Consider the following 19,745-nt stretch of genomic DNA (forward strand, 5'->3'; position numbering starts at 1 on the left):
GGTCACCTATTTTTCGTGCTTTGTGTTTTATTTTAAATGTCTTAACATTTATTTTGGAGGTTTTCAAGGGTGCATTGAAAATTGCTGTAGATATATTAAAAATGTGGATTTATACTGTGTGTTTTTTGACAAAAGCAGCATGAGATTTTTGGCCTGTGTAAAATGTTATGGCACCATTGTGATAAGGGCTGTTTGGATTTACTCTGACTAAGAAACTGTCCATTAAGTGCAGGACTGACTTCTCTAAAATGCAGCTGTGCTTCAGCATAGTTTGCTAGTTGGCCATTGACTTTTAATTTGAAAGCATTTCTTTTTGACACTGTAGCCTTGTCAAGAGCTTTGACTAAAAATATATACTAAGTCACACACACACTTAAAAGATACATTGCAAGCAATTTTTTTTCAGAAGGAAAAGGACCTGCTAATTTGTCACTGAATGAATTGTAGTTTTCTGCAGAGATAAGAGAGAAAAGTAAATACAAGACAGAATATTGCTGGAATAGGTGATTAAAATTGTTATGAATTTTGCCCATTTAAGTGTTTTCTGGGAAAGGCCTAAAGCTTCTCTTGAATTACTGCATTTGATCCTTGATGTCAGTAAATTTGTGATTTATTCTTTCACTAATACTATCTAACATAGTCAAAAATTGTAGGCTGTCCACCCAAGTTATCTCTGTGATAATTGTACTTTTTTCCCTCTGTAGTTGTGTAGCAGCTCATTTACTTCTTAACTGTAGCATTAGGAGTATCTTAAAAAAACAATGTATTAACAGACAGTTGCTTGTTCTTTTCTTAATTAAGATGCAGTTTTCCAGTTAATTGTCTGTCTCTTTTCCTGATAAAATTTTGCAACAGAACTTTTTGCTACAAGTTAATTGGAGAATGGGCATCTGTAAAGAATTAGCTGCATTTTATTTTTTCATGTTTGCAAGAAGGGAGCTTTGACTTTTGATTTAAATTTTTATTAAAAAAAGAAAGGAGCATTTACTTTTGATTTGATTTTTAATTTTTTTAATGCAGGATAATTTTTTTTCCTGTCCTTGAGGGTGCTGAATGTCTCTTTCATCTACATCACTAAAAATTGTGTATCTGGAGAGCTTGGAGTCAGTTCTATGATTTAATTGCATTGCTCCCTATGAGGACAGAGGAAGTATAAAAATCATAAAAACATGTTTAATTTTAATAAATATATAGTATTGAATTTTTAAAATTAAGTATAATAAGAAGAATAAATGTAGTAATTTTTAAATTAATGACAATAATTCTACCCTTTTGGCCTTCTGCATAAATACTTGATGATGTGTTCTCATTAGTGTTCTCCTGTTGAAATCGTGGCAGTGAAATAGGTAATTTTCAGGTGAAATAATTTGACTGAGTTGGTCAAAAATTTGATCTGTTGGTCAAAATTTTCAAAAGCATTATCTATGGGAACAAAAGACTTAATTAATAGTGGCTTTCATTGAACTTTGACTTCCAAACTAGAAGAGATCGCTAAGGTATTCAAGGAGTGAAAAAGGCTCATATGTGGATTTGGGACATAGTGTGACAAACAGCTGGTGTAATGAAGGAACCAGAGATTCTACATTCCCAGCTTAAAAAAAAAAATCCCCATGAAAACACCCATTTAAAAATGGAAAGCAGTATCTTGCTTTAGTTTTATGAACAATTTTGTTTAAAGCATTGGAAAGATATTTCAGTCTACTCATCTGTGTTTTACTGTTTTTGTTGTTTTTTTTTTTTTCCTTGAACTCCTTGGATTTTCCCTTCTTCCATGATACTTTGGATAAAAAAAAAAAAGTGTAAGCAAGTTTGTGAACTGCCAAACAATCTATTTCAAGTCTGAAGGAGTGGGAAAGGCCATAGGCTTGTAAAAACATCCCCAATTTTTTTGATGTCCTTAGAGAAGATAGTGTGATGAGGAAAGTCTGAAAAGGAAAAGGAGATTTTTTTTTTTTTCCATTTGAAAATGATGGTACAAGAACAGTTTTCCTTGCCCAGGTCAGTAATCCACTGTACTGCCAAAGAAGTGGAGTACTTAATGTCCTTATTTAGTAGGACCTTTTGGTAAAGCAGTTCATGTATGAAATAGGATACACAACAGAATTCTCAGAGATACAGTTGCATGACTTTATGATTTTGCCATGTATTGTTTCCTTAAAGAATATTTTCTGTTCATCTGTACCTTTTGTTTTTAGATTTAGATACTTTTGTTTATAGCAATGGGAACCAGATTTTGAGAATCCTGTATTCCCTTAACTATCAGTTATGAGATCTGAGCAAGAGAAAAAAAAGGTATAGAAAAAAAGAACATGGAAAGAAAGTGGGTTTTTGTAACCTTTAATGTATCAGGGGTATATAAAAGTTGTCTTAAAAATTATAGAGAATTGAAAGAGGTTATGAGGAACACAATTAGATAATCACTCTCTATAAAATGCTATAAATTATGATTTCTCAGTCTATATTGTACTTTTCTGAGGGTAGATGAAACAGTGACCTTTGTTTTCAGATTGTAATTCCATTCCTGATTTTCCCCACTCACAAGAGTAGCAGGCTGTTTCATGGATGCTGCTCAGCATGTGGGGATATCAGAGAGGCTGCCAAAATAGTATTACACCATGGTCTTATATTTCTTAGCTGCTCCAGTAGGTGAAGGAGAGAGAAGGCTTCTATTGACATGCTGAGTAGAAAAGGAAAATGTCTAAATGCTGAAATGGTGGTATAAAGGCAGAGCAATTATGAATTCTTTTGGTTACATCAATCAAGTTGTCTATACCATCAGTAGTTCCTGCTATATATAAGGTGACAGAAAATCATTAGAAAATTTTTGGAATAAAAACACATTAAGTACTTTCCAAAAATTACTTTTCCTACAAAAGTCTTTGGAGGATGAGGAGTATTTCTAGGCATTGTAATTCATGTAAAGTGAAGAATTCCTTGTATACTCTTTTTTAACAAGAGTGTTGCTTCTTTTTTTAACTTGCTTCATGATTTGTAGCTTAGATGTAAAACTTTCACTTTTTTCACAGTGAAAATCAGTTACTTTTAAGGGAACACTGTACATCAAGACCAGTGTGAGACTTAAAGGAAAAGACATACCAAAAGATCATTATGGTTTGAAATAAAGAAGTACTATATTGTTGTCAGGATTAAGAGAAAAGACAAACCAGTTTTCTCTTTAAAATACACATCACTCACTTGAGTTTTGCCTTCAGGTACAAAGCAGATTTAAAAATAATTTTAATAAAAAAGCCTCTAGGTAGATAATTGAAAATTAAAAGAGTACGTTTTGAGAATAATAGATGAGAGGATTTTTAAAAAAATAATCTTGTTTTCCTCACTTACCCTTGGTGAATGCAGCCATTCCATGGCAGATTTATAAAGCCAGATAAATGAGAAATCGTCTTATTATCTTTTAGCATTTAAATATATTTTCTAAAATTGCTTTTATTTATTTGCCACACGGAGAAAATGAAACTATTTCTTTATGGGTGAAATTCCTCCTTAGATTTATGCTCTAGCATGGACTAACAGAAAAATGAAGGTATTTTTTGATTCTGTACTTGAAAAGATTTCTGTTGTTTTTAAAAGGCCCCTAAGCCCCATTTTCAGAACACCAAATCCTTAGTTCAAAATTGTGTGGTATTTTGAAAATTTACCAACAGCAGTAACTTTGCTGTTTTTTCTCTATTTAAAATTATTAGGTTTTGATTGACTTAATGGAAGAACAACAGTGTTCAATGCATTCTTAAAGATTCCTTGTGGTGAACTAAGACAATGTGTTGTAATCCCTTGTGTTCTGAAATGCTGTTGCCTGTCTGGCCAGACACCATCTCCTGAAGTCTGGAAGCAAAGGTCAGTGATGACTCTGAAGAGCAGAGTCACTGGCCACTGCTTCCTGCTAAGTGCTTGCTGCTGTATTGTATGATACACAATTTATGCTGCTCTGAAACATCTCATTGCATACAAATTGTTGTATCAACTGCTGTAGATTTGAGTTGATACAAGGTGGAGAACACAGAAGGAAAGAGAAACACGCATGAGATAATCCTGTCTGTGTAATGACGAAAGTGGATGGAACCTAGAAAAAACCATGTGCTAAATAGCTGCCTGAACCTTTGTGAAGTCTTACATGACTCATAGAAAATATGACACAAAATATTCAGCTTGTAAATAATTTTGGGTTGGATCATTAACTAACATATCTTCATACGAATCTTTGAATGACATCATTCAATATATGTTCAAGATTTTTAAATCTATACAAACTGTAACGTGGTAATCCTGATCTTTTCACCTCTACAGCAGGTAAGTCCCTACAGAGGGGTATGATGCCTTAAAAGGGTAGAAAGGCTGCTGGTAGCATATGTCAAATGATGAGACCTATTTCTGTTCTATTACCACTGGAACCTCCTTGAGTATAGTTCCATAACCTTACAGTTCTGGTTCTTTTCTTCTAAGTGAAGTTATTAGTTAAGGACTTTGGGGTCTCCCTCTAGTACGACATTGCCAAAACTGATAAACAAAAGAAATTTCCTGCTTCTATTAGACACTTATAAAAAAGCATTGCTTCTGAAGCCTATGGCTTATTGACTTAGTAAGGAGAGATGATAGTAGAAGCTGCTATTTGAATAATTCACTATACTTTCTACATGACAGGATGGGGTCAGAGCAGAAAAGTGCAAACAATCCTAAGGTAAAATCTAGGTTACTAGCCCTGCTACTAGCTCTTTACTGCAGCCCCTTATTATGCAAATTGTGCTGTTTAATTGAAGTGTAAATTACTCTAATGTACATCATCTCTGAATTTAGCATGCTGTTTTCATTCATTTTGAATGACCCCTGCATTCTGAAGGAGGTCTTAATTAAAGCACTATAGTCAACAGCCTGGCAGCAAGTAGCATTATTAGCTGGTGTAACAAGAACAGAACACAAATTCAAGTCATGTGTCACATCTCTAGCTTTCATCTCATCAACTTTGAGATCGAGCCCTTCTACATCTGTGTGCTTCAAGCAGAGAGGCACTCTTGCTGTGCTATTATTTTAGTGCTGAACAAGCTGGCATAACAGCATTTGTTATACAATTTGGAATACTCATACGCTGGACTGGCACTCTGCACTTCACTTTTTGTCTGTTGAAGTCTAAGAAAAAAAATAGAAATAAATAGTTTCATGCCACTCCTTTTAGATTTGTGTATCCATATTTTAGATAATTGATTTTAAACAGCTCCTCTGATTCAGGCTCTGTTTGAGCCTTACTCTCTTAATAGAAGCAGGATCCTCTGGAAGCTGTCTTTGTTAGGAAAACTTCCAAATTTTCAGTGTTAATTTTTTCTGGTTGGTTTTTTTTTTTTTTTTTTTTTTTTTTAATCAGAAAGAGAATCAGGAGCTTATAACTTCAGTTATTCTCTATAGAAAAAGGCACTTATTTGTGACCCACCTACAGCATTCCTTGCTGTTCCTTTTTTTTACCTCATACTGTTGTATTTTTGGGAGACATCAAGTAGGGATGAAGAAACTAAGGGAAGAGCATTTCATTTCTTCAGTGAACCCTTACTTGCACTGCTTATAACTCTGTAGTAAAAAAAAAATGTTCATAAAGTACTTTGTTTCTGCATAAGTGCTTTCTTAATCTCTTCTGGTAGAAGCAGGGTGTGTTAGAAGAGGTCTGTTTCTGAGATATAGGTGATATTCTAAGAGTGTGGTAATTTTCTAATATAATTTTTTTACTGTTCTGAATTCTCTCACTTGTTTTCATGTGAGAATTTTGAGAAGCAGTAAAGAATTGAGGAAAATTAATTTATCTGGTTTAGGATAATACTTATGAGTGAAGGCTGTGGGATAAAAGCTCTGTATAATAAAGGAATCTTTAAATCATGGTATCAGTGGCTGGTAGAGTAACAACCATGGATTCCACCTCACCAGTAATTTAACATGCTCTTTTTCAATACAGCATGTTTTCATTAAAATATATTTCATTTTATTCTCATTATTCTAATGAGAATAAAATATATTATAATTTTATTCTTCATTTATTGCTTTATTCTATTTCATTTACCAGTAAATAAGGCAGTAAAGGACAAAACAAATTCTGATGCTTAAATGAATATGCAAGAGGCCAGATCAATTATTTACATATGCTATATCTGATTATTAATTTGTGATATATTAATTAGTTATTATGAGTGTGGTAGGTGTCTGGTACAGACCATCTGATCAAAAAAGGATGTAAAAGAAGCTTTGCAGTCTTAGAGCTGAAGGAAGCCTCAAGGTTGGAGGCCGTGCTAATCACAGCTGGTTTAGATGGGCTTTTTTCTAACTATCCATATGCCTGTTGGAGTGTGCTTGGAAGCACTGGTTTAGGTAAGGTTAATCTGAAGGGTAAGAATGGTTGGGGTAAAAATGGCAAAAATGTATAAAATAGGAGACTTACTGCTCAAGTGTTTTTGTCATGGCTGTAAGCACTGGCCACGTGAAAGATACCTCTTATTTTCTCAGTCAGTGCCTCTGAAATGCTACCACCTCTGGACACTTTGCAAACTTCTTTTTGTGTGTGATGTCTTCCTCATTCTTGTTTCCTTGATCATAATTCTTTCTCCAGCAAGGACCTCTTTCATCTGTAAAAGACATCTGTGAAAGACCTTGAAGGCCAGGACTTCTTGCTGACAGCTAGTTATCTTCTGTACATAGTGTCTTCCATATCCCAGTCTTTATTAATTCTCTTTACATTTATCTCCCTATTTCAATTAGTGTGACTTTCTGCTCTAAAAGCCAGTATTCAGTGATGGTTAGTGTATCTTTGACATAGTTGACCTTTTTTTCAGGCACCCCTTTTTTTGTTTTTTCAAATTTTTGAATCTGATTTCTTTAGATGAGCAGGGAACATAATACAGAATGCAAAACAAGGGGGAAAAAATAATATTTACCTACTTATTTAATTATATTTACCTATTTTTTATATAATATAAAAGTCTCAATATTGAAATTGTTATCCAGAAAACCAGTATGGGAGAAATAATAGTTTTACCTAATACTATGTGAATTTGAGTTAAATTTTCAATACTTGTTCTATTTGTATTCCAGTGAAATTTATAGCTGTAGATGATGATATTTTAGAAGAATTCACCTATATATTAATATTTGTAATAGATCACTGTCCATAATTAGCAAGCGAAATTATGCTGTTTACAACTGAAAGAACATGGTTAGGATTCAAAATGTTTAGGCATAAGTGGATTCCTGCAAGTGCTACACTTTGCTACAGGCTGGCAATTTTAGAATGTTTTCCAGTAGTGGATTGCTGTAATTATCATAATTGCTATTACCTAATCAAAGACTGGACTGACACTCATTTATGCTAGACTTCCTCTAAATCTGTTTTCTAGTCTGTCTCTTTCATTTGATTAGATAGTGAACTACAGATACACCCACAACACATCAAGGCCTCTGATGAATGGTATGTGCTTGTAAGAGCCTAGAAAACAAATATATTGTTGTCAATTCTGGACAGAGAAACTGCATGCTCTTAAGCACTAAATGCTGACCGTCAGAGATTTGAAGTTTATTTTGTTTCTGCTGAAAGATGCCTAACATACATGAAATATATTTCCTTTTTATACAATAAACTGATTTAAGGAGGTAGAATGTAAGCTGTGCGTTCCAGTCAGTGAAGATATAAATAATTTAAATTAATAATAATTTTTAAAGTAGCTTAGATTTTTGCCATTCCAAATTGTCATCCTGTTTTGGTTCACATCAGAAAGTGATGTCTGACCAGAACTCAGGATTTAGGAATGCCTTGAGTACTTGCAGAGATATGGAAATAATTCACACTGATGAAAAAATTATTCATTGCAATGTGCAAGGGTAGTTGTAAGAAGGAATGATTTTGCAATGCATACAACATGAGACATAGATGCAAGATCATTTTGCATTTGTGCAAATGACACAGCTATTTAAAATGGAAGTACCTTTAAGTACCTTCTCTCTTGACTTTGGTATGTCAAGTATTCTTAGTTTAATCACAGTAACAGACATTCCAAAAGAATCTTTGTTGGTAAAAAGGATCATCTGAGATATGTGCATGTGTTTATGTGAGAGCTGGTTAGATTTCACAGCTTGTTTACTAGAACAAATATCTCCTGTAAAGTCATGAAGTTGTACGATGCAAAACTGAGATTAAGGTCTGTATTGTCCAAAATATTTATTCATCACCATAAGGAATGTATGTGTATTGAAATATTAGTGCATGAGTCAACTTGCATTTAGAAATGAAGAACTGACTTGTGTGTGTGCACAATGGAGTCAAGTCATCATGTTAAATAGATGCTACCTATTGTAAACACAGAAGAATGTTCTGGGTGAGATCCATCTTAAATTTATTTAGACATAAAAATATGATACTTCAGCCTTGGATTTGGTGGAATGATAGTATTTCTAAATCAGAAATTATTTGCCTATTTCTTCTATATTTCTGTGTTACTGTAAGATGAGTTGTCATAATTCATACTTTATCCTACTGTCCTCAAAAGAATTACTATCAGTCTAACCTTTAGATGTCTGCATTTGGGTTCTGTGAATCATAGCAATTTACCAAATTATTTACCCCAAATGTAATGTTTTAATACAGTATAAATAAAGGTAATAGAAGTCTGCTGGAGCAAGGAACCTCTGCTGTTGATACACAGATAAGAGTGCTTTTCCTGAATTCTTGTAGAGAGTGTTTTGAGCTGCCTTGGCAGTGACATCTTTACTAGGAAGTTAAATATTCCTATGGATCACCCCAAGGCACTGAAACATGCTTGTCTAAAGCTGGATTGATAGAACAGCCACTGGGCCACTTTTGCCCTGTGCCAGCTAGTATTCTCTCCAGACAATTCCTGATAGTAGTTCAGGAGTTAGTGTGGGCTAGTTACTGGTCCCAGTAGGCAGTCTGGATGAGGCTGCCTTCATGGAAGACACTTCAATAGTACAGATGCCTTTTCTTCCATGCCACTTGGCCTCAGTGCCAGGGAACTGTCCCAGTCCAATGTAATTCACAAGTAAAGAGACATCTATCAAATACTGTACTGTGGTTATTCTCATGAAGGTTGAATTTCTTTCTGCACTGAGGTTGGTGTGGTATCTAGGAAACCTTTAGGAAAAGATGAAAGAAAAAGTTCCCAGCACACAATGCCAAGGACCCACTGCTTACTCTGAACCTGTTATTTGCTCTGTGCCTCCTTCAAGGCAGCAACTTGTGTAAAATAAATGGATCAGTTCTGACCCAAAATTGATTTTGTATAATGTGATAGATGATTAATCAGTTCCTAGGCTGATTGAGTAATTTGATTTCTGCCTTTATGCTTATGAAAATTTTTACTTAAAATACCTGAAAGATCCTGAAAGTTCAAATAAAACCTATTTTTAAGCTGGAAACTGTTAAGAATTGCAAATATTCAGATTGTTGGTAAATACCATGTTGTGTTCTTCTAGGATTTGCTTTTTGGAAAGGAAGTCTGGACTTGATAGAGTAATTTTGGATGTCCAACTTTCTGTGGGAAAAATGACACACCACCCTTTTTCTTAACTAGATTTAAACCTGACCAGGTTCTAACCTAATCAATGCTTACTTGCTTATCTGTTTCATAATTTCTTGTTTGAGGAGTTCCTTATTTTTTTGTAAGTGTTTTGTTACGTTGTATTTATATTACAAAATAAGTTATTTCACTCCCATGGTGACTGCACATCAATAGGGTATTTGAAGCACATAGGGACAAAGATTAAAAATTTCTTTAAATTATATTTGGAATAGAATGGAAGGCAATAAAAGGCTAAGCCAACTTTATTTTTCTGGTAGTCAAAAACAGACTTGCATGTTTATATTAATAGTTATGTTCTGCTATATTAAATTCTAAGGTGCTTTTAGCCAGCTTTGCATGAAGCACTGACTGGTGCATTAGAGATACAGGTACAGAGTCAGAATACTATAAAGGTGATTTATTAAGGAATTTAATCTCATTTTCAATGTAGTATTTCCTATCAAGAACAAAAGTCCATCTTTCTTTCAGCAAACTTTTAGGAGTTAATAGATTCTGAATTCAAATCAACTGACCTTGATATTTAAGTTAAACTTCTGTATTACTTTCAGAGATTGCTTTTGTGTGAGCATACATAGTGACCAATGTATGATTTATAAGGAAAAAATCCCAATATCTTGCAAAAGCATTTTCTTTTCTGGTAAAACTAAAAAGTAAATGCTGTAAGTTGCTGTTAAGTAAGAATGTCTGTAAAAAGATGTTCTTTAGAGTTTTGGAAGTCCATCAAACACCTATTTAAAAAATTCTGGAACATTTTCTTGTGGATAGTGCTTTAAAGTGTTTTGTTCCCTGTGATTTTGTAAGCATTTGTATCCTTGCTTTGTATAGAAAAACTAAAATGAAAGCATAAGCCCCCTGAGAGAGATATAGATGGAATTGTTTCCCTACTTTTACATGCTTTTAGAGATATTTGTATATAGTGAGACCCGAGTAGAGACTGGACTAAATATTTTAAATGGAAGCAAGGAATATGGAAGGGAGTTGGGGGAAATACTGGCTTTTGATCTCTCATTGAGAGTTTTTTGCAGTTATCAGTGAATAGTGGGACGAATAATTAACAAATAAAAGTGTAATTACTTTTAAAAATATTTGTTAGCTATAAGTCTAAATATTTATATGAAATCTTGGGGAATAACTCTAAGATAAATTTGTTTTCTGCAATTTATGTTTGGAGAGAACTTGTGCAAAATTCAGGGACAATTCAAAGCCAGGAAAAGTCAGGCTGAAAGCTGATCTTCATACTGAGAAATTGCTACCAAAAGTATTCTTCCCAGTCAAAATCTTTGGTCCAGAATTTGTGGTTCTCTTTCTGAGCAGGGTTTTCACAAAGAAGAACTAGAAAATTGCTGTAATACATTATGTAGTTTTGTTTCCTGAATGCCACAGTTCTTTTACAGGAACTGCTGAAGTTTTTCTAGTAGGCCTGTGGGTTCAAATGTTCTGCTCTTTCCTTTCCACCTTCATTTATTTGTCCAGTGCTCAGAATACTTTCAGGAGACAGCTCTGTCAGTTCTGTTAGGAAAATTATTTTTTGGCATACTTGAAGTCAGATATTTGTCTGTGTCTTTGTTCTTTTTAGTTTGTCATCTAAATCACACTTCATAAAGCCAATAAAGGAAGACATGACCCAAAAAATAAGTGCTTCTGATTAAATCATACTTTCAGTAAAATTTATTGTTACCTCAGCTCTCCAGTTCTAAAATTTAAAGTATAGTGTTGGGTAAAACCAAGCAAAACAACTGTCTTACATTACGCAGCTTTCCAGAATGACAGATAAGTATGAGATTCAAGAAGATGCTGTTTCATAAAAATAATATCCTTGCTGAATCTGGTCTGTCTGAGACATAGAAGCAGATAGGGTCAAGAAAATAGATAATAACCATTACTGGCATTATTTGAACCTTTGGATTGTTTGGTTGTTTTGGATTTGTTTGTTTGTTGGTTTGTGTTTTTTTTTTTTTCCTCTCATGAATTATAGTTGTGGTTTTAGAGATCTGAAGATACGCTACTCCTAATTATTTATAAAGTGCAATATGTACACCTTTCTTTCTCACAGGTACTATAATAAGTAATTAGTATCCACTTTAGTTCTTATAAATCAGTCATAGCCTAATTACATGTTTTAAAATGACAGCACTTTAACAATTAATATTTTTGAAAATTTGTGGAACAGAGTATTGAATGTGAAACTATGTGTTGGGTGTGGTCCCTTTATCACTTTACTCAAGAATCTTTTAAAAGCATTTTCTATCTCATTGATGGAAGCCACCACAGGAACTTGGTGTGTTTGGAGTTAATTTGTTAATAACATCCTTTGATTGCTGTACATGTCTCTTCTCATTGTGAGAGGCATCCATTTATTAGCTATGCTGGTACTGTGCATATAAGGCTGTGGGACCACACTCACAAAAAATCCTTCTTGCTGAGTAGATTGTGAACCCAGTCTGTTAATTCCCACTAGGGACTTGTTTCCAAACATAAGGCAATGATTAAGAATAGAGGTTCAAGAGGAACCTGGAACATAACACCTTCTTTCAAATGTAGTGGTTTATTTTTAAAGAAATTACCTTAGGCCTTGTTTGCAGTGTGTGAAAGTAGCAACCTTACCCCACCTAGCAACTCATAAACAGTGCTACTTATTGTTATTGCCGGTAGATGGCATTCTTTATATTAACTAAATAACTAAGTGTTTGAAAGTTTTTTGTCAGAATTTTTTTTTTTTGGGAGGGAGGGTGGATCATAGACATTTGCTTTTCAGGGTATTCATGGAAATCATACATGCCTGCTATTTTGAAATGTCTGTCAGAATTCCTTACTTTAATTCAGCAAAGAAATCTTAGTGTTTTTTGTTTTTTCCAAAATGAAAGTAATTTTGGAATAATGTAATGATACAATTAACTCAGTAATTTTTACTTTTATTTTGGGTGAGGAAGAGGAAAGGGTTTTTCTTTTCCTCTTTTGGGAGCTAGAATATTTAATGGAGAGTTTAGAGTTATATACTTTCATTCTAGACAACTTCAAAGATTTTTTTTTCTCCCCTATTGCTTACTAGGCTTACTGCCTACAACACCTACAGATGACAGACACAACTATTTCTCCTGTCGGAGATCTGTGGAATTGCTGAGGGAGTAACTTGGTGATCCAAGACCAGGTGTAGTTTATAGCTCTTCAAATGTTTGGTGGGTTTTTTCCCTGTTTGAATTCTCAACCCGAAGTCCAGTAAAGTTAACAAGGAGATGTACATTGGCATAAAAATTTTTGTGAAATTCTGTTTCAAAGCATACTGAAATAAGAGGGCTGCTCTCAAAGAAAGGTATGTTGATGGAATCTAACCAGAAGATTTTTCATGCACTAATCATATTGGAATCCATGACTTTTGCAATGAAAAATAAACAACTGGAGTGTAGAAGATATTTTGAGATTCATTGAATTCAAAATGTATTGCATTTTCCAGTACATAATCCAGATATTGATCATTGTGGCTTTTGCATGTGCTGAGTGTTTATTTATTTCACAGGCACCAATGAGTAAATAGAAGCCATACACCCCTGAAGGTGTGTGGACTAAAATTGTTATTTTCCCAGCTGGGATACTGGAATAGAGTACACTTGGTTCAGTTTGCTATCACATGTGGACACATTACATCACTTTATGCATGTAAAAGTGATCTCTACCCAGATGTGAGCTCAAGGTGAGTGTGAGCAGCAGCCTCTCATATTCTGGGCAAATGAGGCTTCTCTGTTTTGAGGAGGTACTGCCAAATGTAGAACACTTTCTAGTTGCTGACTATTAGTGGCAGTGAATATGTATCTATGAAATAATGCGTTCATACCAGCAATGGCTCAGTTTCTAAACCTAGCCTTTGCAGTGACTTTCAGCCCTTAATAATGTACAGCTGAGTCAAACCAAATAATTAAGTTGGAAGACCTTCTGTGTCACCAGGTCAATTGACCTGGACAGCCTTACACCCTCTAACTTGGAAGAAAGAAATTAGACTTTTACTTAACTGCACATTTGTGCTTACTGGAAGAAAAATATGTTATTCCCAAGACTATCAGAAATCCTGTGGGTTGTGACCTGCTTGCAGTGGTGATTCTTGTCATGATGCTGTAGTTAGAGGACCAAATTGAGAGCCAGGGAAGAAGAAAGATATTTTAACTATGTTTAAGATTATGGACAAAATGCCCATGGAAAGAATACTCAGGTCATCAGTAATGCTCTGCTACCTAGGGGTTATTCCATTTACCCAGTCTTCATTGGAAATGGCCTTCAGAAACTGTATTTTCTTAGAGAAAATAGTACCTCAACACACGAGGAATCACATTAATTTTATGTAGAGAAGTAAGGTATTTATCCCCTACTGCACAAAGGTTCTGATTTTTATGTAAAACATGCACTGGAGCATAACTGAAGAGTAGCTCTAAGTGTCTCCCACACTTTAAAACTTCATATAAGCTTTGAATGAATTCTGAAAATAAAGGGTTTTAATATAAGCCAGAAATACCACAAATAAATGCAGACATTTCTAGGTATGTAATGACATACTAGAATTCTCTTTTCTACTTATCTGTTGAATTAGAGGTGCAATTTAATATTTGTCAACTAATTTTGATTTCATATTCTAATCCATGCCTTTGCCAAAAAGCACAGACTAGTAACCTGCTTTATCATTATTGGATTGCTATTTAGCTTGAGTTGGCTTGCAAATGTTATGAATTCTGGATCTTTTATTCAAGTTTTTATGTCTAGTAACAGTTTTTGAGCTTATGCCCAGATGACTAATAGTTTTGTTTTAATAGTTTCAGTATGTTTTAATACATAAAAGCTGTTACCATAAGCAAGAAATATGCTGATCTTTTCCCCTCTTCTGGATGTAGAAAGAATGGGATATCTAATCTGAACTCTCTAAACTTTGTTTGGTATTACCTATCTTCTTGTTGCACATCACAGATTTTGAGATATTTTTTGATACCTCTGTGTGATCTTAGCTGATCCCTTAGCAACTGGAATGTGATGCATCATTGATAATCATATAATGCAGATATTTGCAAGATGTAATCAACTTAGAGGCTTCTTGGTCTTGTATGAATGAAGCAGTCAGTTTGTTTATTGGCTTTCTACACTGACTATTCCTAAGTGACTCATTTTTGACTGGAGATATCATCATAATCTTATGGTCAAGAAAATATTTGTCCAGTTTTTGTGAGGATACAGAGGAATGGTAATTGAATAATAAATATGCAGTCACAACTTTATAAGAATTTTCAGTAACTAACACAGCAAAAATGATAATGGTGAATAAATCATAAGAAGTGTAAATATGGCTCTATAATTTCCTAAGCCTTAAGAGTTCTTTGGTGCCAATGTCAACCAAGAAAGATGCAGGGGAAAAAAAAAAAAAAAAGATCCAAAAAGACAGAAGGAAGGGCATTACAAATATAAATACAAATGTATTAACTAATAATAACATACATTTTCCAGAGGCCTGAAATTGAGTGTGTTATGATGAACAGTTGCACCTAAATCAAAGAAAGTTGTGCAAAAATCTGTCACCTGTAGAATTATCTCACACACCAAACTTCAGATATTAATTACAGTTCCACTCTTGGGTCATCAGTGAATATATTTACAGTAGGTCACAGGAATTTCAGAGAAAACCTCTCATTCCATTCATGATGTTGAGCACTGTCAAGCTTATGAGTGTCTTGCAGAGATCATCAATCTTCTGGGCAGGGAGCTTGAACATGAATAAACCTGCACATTGTATCAGTTTGTATTAAGATCAGATAGATCATTTATCAGATGATAAACTTTCAAGGATTATCTAATAAGCAGGTCCTCTGTATAAGGAAAAGGATCTATGAGGATTCATTCTGATCAGCAGTTTTCCTTGCTTCTATGCTTAACTTGTAACTACTTAAGGCTATTATCATTGCAGCAAACAGTTATGAAACTTCACGTGATGTTTGGGTTAGGTAGATCTAGCTGCAATGCAAATAGCACATGCAAGCATAGCCAGTGGTAAGCAATATCTTACATGAGATCTGAGGCTCCTTTAAGTGTGAATGATAACTCACACTGAGTAAATGACCTTATAAATAGTGTCCACTGATGTGGAATTGAATGAATGGGCTGTCATTTTGTCATATAACACATATCTGTATTTCTGAAGAGCTTTTTTTTGAGATGCTAAATGTGGTTCTTTCTCAATGGGAATTACTCATATAATATAATCACAAATTTGATATTGTGACATTTTTGGGTATTATTCCATCTTGTCCATCTAGTTTGGTGTTATAGTCTTCAGAGTGTTATACATTGACTGAATCAGCAAGGTGACATAATCTCTTCTAGATTAATGTAAAAGGATTTTGGAGCAATAGATCATTTAGATAATGGAATGCTGTAATGATTTATGCTACTTAAAATCCTGTAAATTAGAAATTTCTGTCCTTAGAGAGGGGTGACTTCTTGACAGCTATCTTTTATGAGCTAGAAAAACACTATATCACCTCCAATACAGCAGGGTTTTTTTGGGCATTAACATGCCTGTATTTCCAATGCTGGAGCATTTAGTCATAGTTAGGGTGGATGACTGTAGGCAGTATAATTTTAAATGTAAATCCTAATTTTTATTTATCTGGCTTGTAACTCTATAAGAATTCATATTTGTGAACAGATGAGTGGAATTATACAGACATTCACAGAATCTCAATATTGCTGCACTTTTATTGTTTTAAATTTAGGACAAAACATGTCTCAGAAATCCAACAGAATGTTTCAGTTTTCTTCCAGAGGCCAGTAAATAAACCAGTCAGGGACCTGATTACAATGTTAACATAAAATTACTTTGTCAGTAAGGATTGTGCAGTGCTAAAGGCAATGAACTCTGCATTATATTACAGAGAACATGTTACGGTTTCTAAACTCTTTGGTCAGAATCCTAAATGTGTTGTGCTCTATTTTTTAGTAATTTTTTGTGAATTTTCATATCAATGATGTGTTTCTAGGATGTGATTTGCTTAATAATGGCAGAAATGTTTCAGTGTAAGGCACTATCATCAATCACAAAAAGTCATGTAATCCATGTATGATGTAAATCTTCACTCAGCTTTTTAAAACTCCTTTGGAGACAGTGGAGGCTGAATGTAGAAACATTTATGAGAAGCTGAAATGTTCCTGCTATATGTGAATATTTACACACAGCTCAGTAGTAAAGCGGTAAAAAAAGGATAAACTCCAAATAATGTAAAATAGACTTTGAAATTGAAATGCAAAAATACTGGGAAAATATCCATTCTCTTTTTCTCCTGTGCTGGTTGCAAATGTCAAAGTGGTGGTGGGGGTTGCAGGTACAGCCTCTGTGAGGTGGGGGTCAGTTCCAGGCAACTCCAGGCAACCCACCTCAGGCCCTCAGACACAGGGGTGGTGCTGCTGGGAAAGTGTATTTAGGAAAAGTCGGAAAATGATGGGCAGGGAAGAGGGAAACAACAAGTGAGGAGCAGCAGTGTGAACACTGTGGTTAGAGAGGGAAGGAGAAGGAGGTGCTCCATGGCAGAACACACATCCACTGAAGCCCATGGAGGATCCACACTGGAGCAGGAAAAAAATGTGAGGAGGAAGGAGGGAGAAATGACCTGACCAGAACTTCGATTGCCCTTTCCCTCATGCCTCTTCTAGCAGGGAAGGAGAGAAGCCTCCTGAGTGCAGTAGTGAAGCTGAACATGGGAAAGGGATAAGATACATTTAGTTTTAATGTTTGCCTTTTTGTTTCCAAGTACTCAAATGCGTAATTAAATATCTATTTATTATTACCAGTTATTAAATATTAATTGGTAATAGATAAATATTTATATTATTTTTATAATGAAAATTTTCTCTAAGTTGGGTCTGTTTTGCCCACTGAATTTCACTTTGAAAAAAGAATTCACAATTCAGAGGTTTGGATTCCATACAGACATATACTAAGGTCATTAGTTTCTGTTTTATTTATGAATGAAGGTGTATGTTCTAGAAAAGTCTATGACTCTCATTTGCAAGGTGAAACCAGCACTTTCTCTGACTGCATTTTGATTTTAAAAGACTTTTCTTATAAACATTTGCAATCAAATTACCTGACAAGACATTGATACTGTTTCCTTTACTCCAAAAAAGAATTAAAAAATAAATAAACATTAATTCTGGGGCTAGCCCACTTGAAAAGAGAAAAAAAGGTTCCTTGTTCCCACAAAATCAATGCAGTTTTAATTGATTCATTTGTAAAATGGTAGTTATCCTTAATCAAGATGAAATTAAGACTAAAAATAATTGCATGAAATTTTGTATACTGGTAGTGATTGCTGTTGTGGACTAAGACTGAATAATGACTACTAATACCTGGTCTGAATGATTCAGGTACAAACTGTCAATACTGTCATGGAATTTCATTACAACTATGTTCTGCATGGACTTGGTGTCACACTAAAAGAAATATCTGGGTATTCAAAGTAAGCAATCTAAAAATCATCATTCAGGAGGTGTGCTTTCAATGCACTGTATATTCATTGCACTTGTTTTTGAGTACTGGCATATTTGAAATCAGGTCAAGTAGTAACAAAGTCGGCATTTCTTTACAATTAGTGCTAAGTAGCTAACAGGATAGGAAAGAATGGTAGATAAAAAAAATAAGGAAAACATTTCTAACAATAGTAAAAGATGATGCTGTACTAAGCATCACTAAGTGATGTGATTAGTGGAACCTGTTCTCCATTCCAAGAGGCCCCAAATAATATTGATTCTAACGATCTGTAGCAAAGTTTGCCATGCAATTTTTACACTTACAATGTATGCAATGCTGTGAATTTCATGAAGAAATACACCACAGGATAGTTTTGTGTTTCGCAGTTAGCTTCAAGGTAACCTCTTGCTTCAGACTGAGTTAGCTAAGATCTCTTTTAAATTTGCTTTCAAAGACATCACATTAGTGTTAAGGAAGGATAAAATACTGCACGGTGAGTCTTTTAAATGTCACTATTTGTGTGAGAGTAGATGCATAATGGCAGGCTAATGTTCTACTCTGTCTATATGTTCAATATACCAAAGTGAGGTTTATATTTAGGCTCTGCATTTAGTCACCAGCTTCATTTCAATTACACAGTCATCATTTGTATTCCCTTAGTACCTCTGCTCTCCACTGGGGAGTTTTAGCAGTATTTTTTTTCAACACTGCAAGCCTATGTGGCAACAAGTGATGACTTCTGTCTGAAGAGGTTTCTTGTGTAAGGAAGGACTGTTCTGTTCCACTGTCAACAATTAAGGGCACATGGGAACAAAAGGGAACATTCCCTTCTCAGGATGAGTGTACCTGGGATTTTAACTGTTCTCTTGTCTTCTGTGTCATAATGTCACTTTCTCTGCTCTGAGATTTGACAAACTATATGTTTTATTGTGAGGCCTGATATTCCCTTGTAAGCAATATATTATCAGATATTTTAAAAAGCACGATGGAATATTTTCAACTTTTAATCTGAAATACTGAGCAACATCTGCTTTCACGGCCCATAATGGGGTTCAAGAACCTTTATAATTGCCTACCATCTTAATGGATCCATGAGGAGCAATTACAGTAATTGATATTTCAAAACAACAGATTAATTAGATTGCACCATACATTTATTGCTAGCTTCATATTTACTCCTTTAGGAATTTTTTTCACTGCTTTTTATTTAGTGTGATTTGGGTTTGTATTTGGTGTCATGAACACTTTTGACAAAGAAATAATGGGCAGTTCTAGTAATGAAGACAGACTTGGTACCTGGATGAAAAATTTCAACATGGTTGTATATTTGATTTTTTAGTTCATGCTTTATAACTTCTGTCAGTTGATTCAATGAGGCTTTTGGATACCATAAGGAACAGCAAAATTTTCAAAACAAAATGAAACCTCTTGTCGAATTATTTTTGAGTGCTATTTGATGGCAACTGAAAGACATATCTTCATTTTATAAGTGCAAAGTGCAAATGCATCAATGGCAATTATGTTTTCAATTTAACCTACAACATCAATGTATGCAAAATCATGTAAGATTACATATTCATAGCTGCATTCAAAACACTGTCCATGATGATGATTGTGTTTCCATTCTTAGGAGTCAATGAGAAATGTCTGCACCTCTTTCAGAGTTTTGACCT

General features: G+C 34.4%; 1 protein-coding gene across 2 annotated transcripts in view; it reads left to right on the plus strand.

Moving 5' to 3' along the window:
* The window catches only part of ITGBL1 (integrin subunit beta like 1), a 123,370-nt gene that overhangs the window by 65,733 nt on the left and 37,892 nt on the right, over positions 1-19,745 (plus strand). The window lies entirely within an intron of this gene.

The sequence above is a fragment of the Lonchura striata genome, chromosome 1 (assembly GCF_050655825.1).
Source record: "Lonchura striata isolate lonStrDom1 chromosome 1, ASM5065582v1, whole genome shotgun sequence".
Lineage (NCBI taxonomy): Eukaryota > Metazoa > Chordata > Aves > Passeriformes > Estrildidae > Lonchura > Lonchura striata.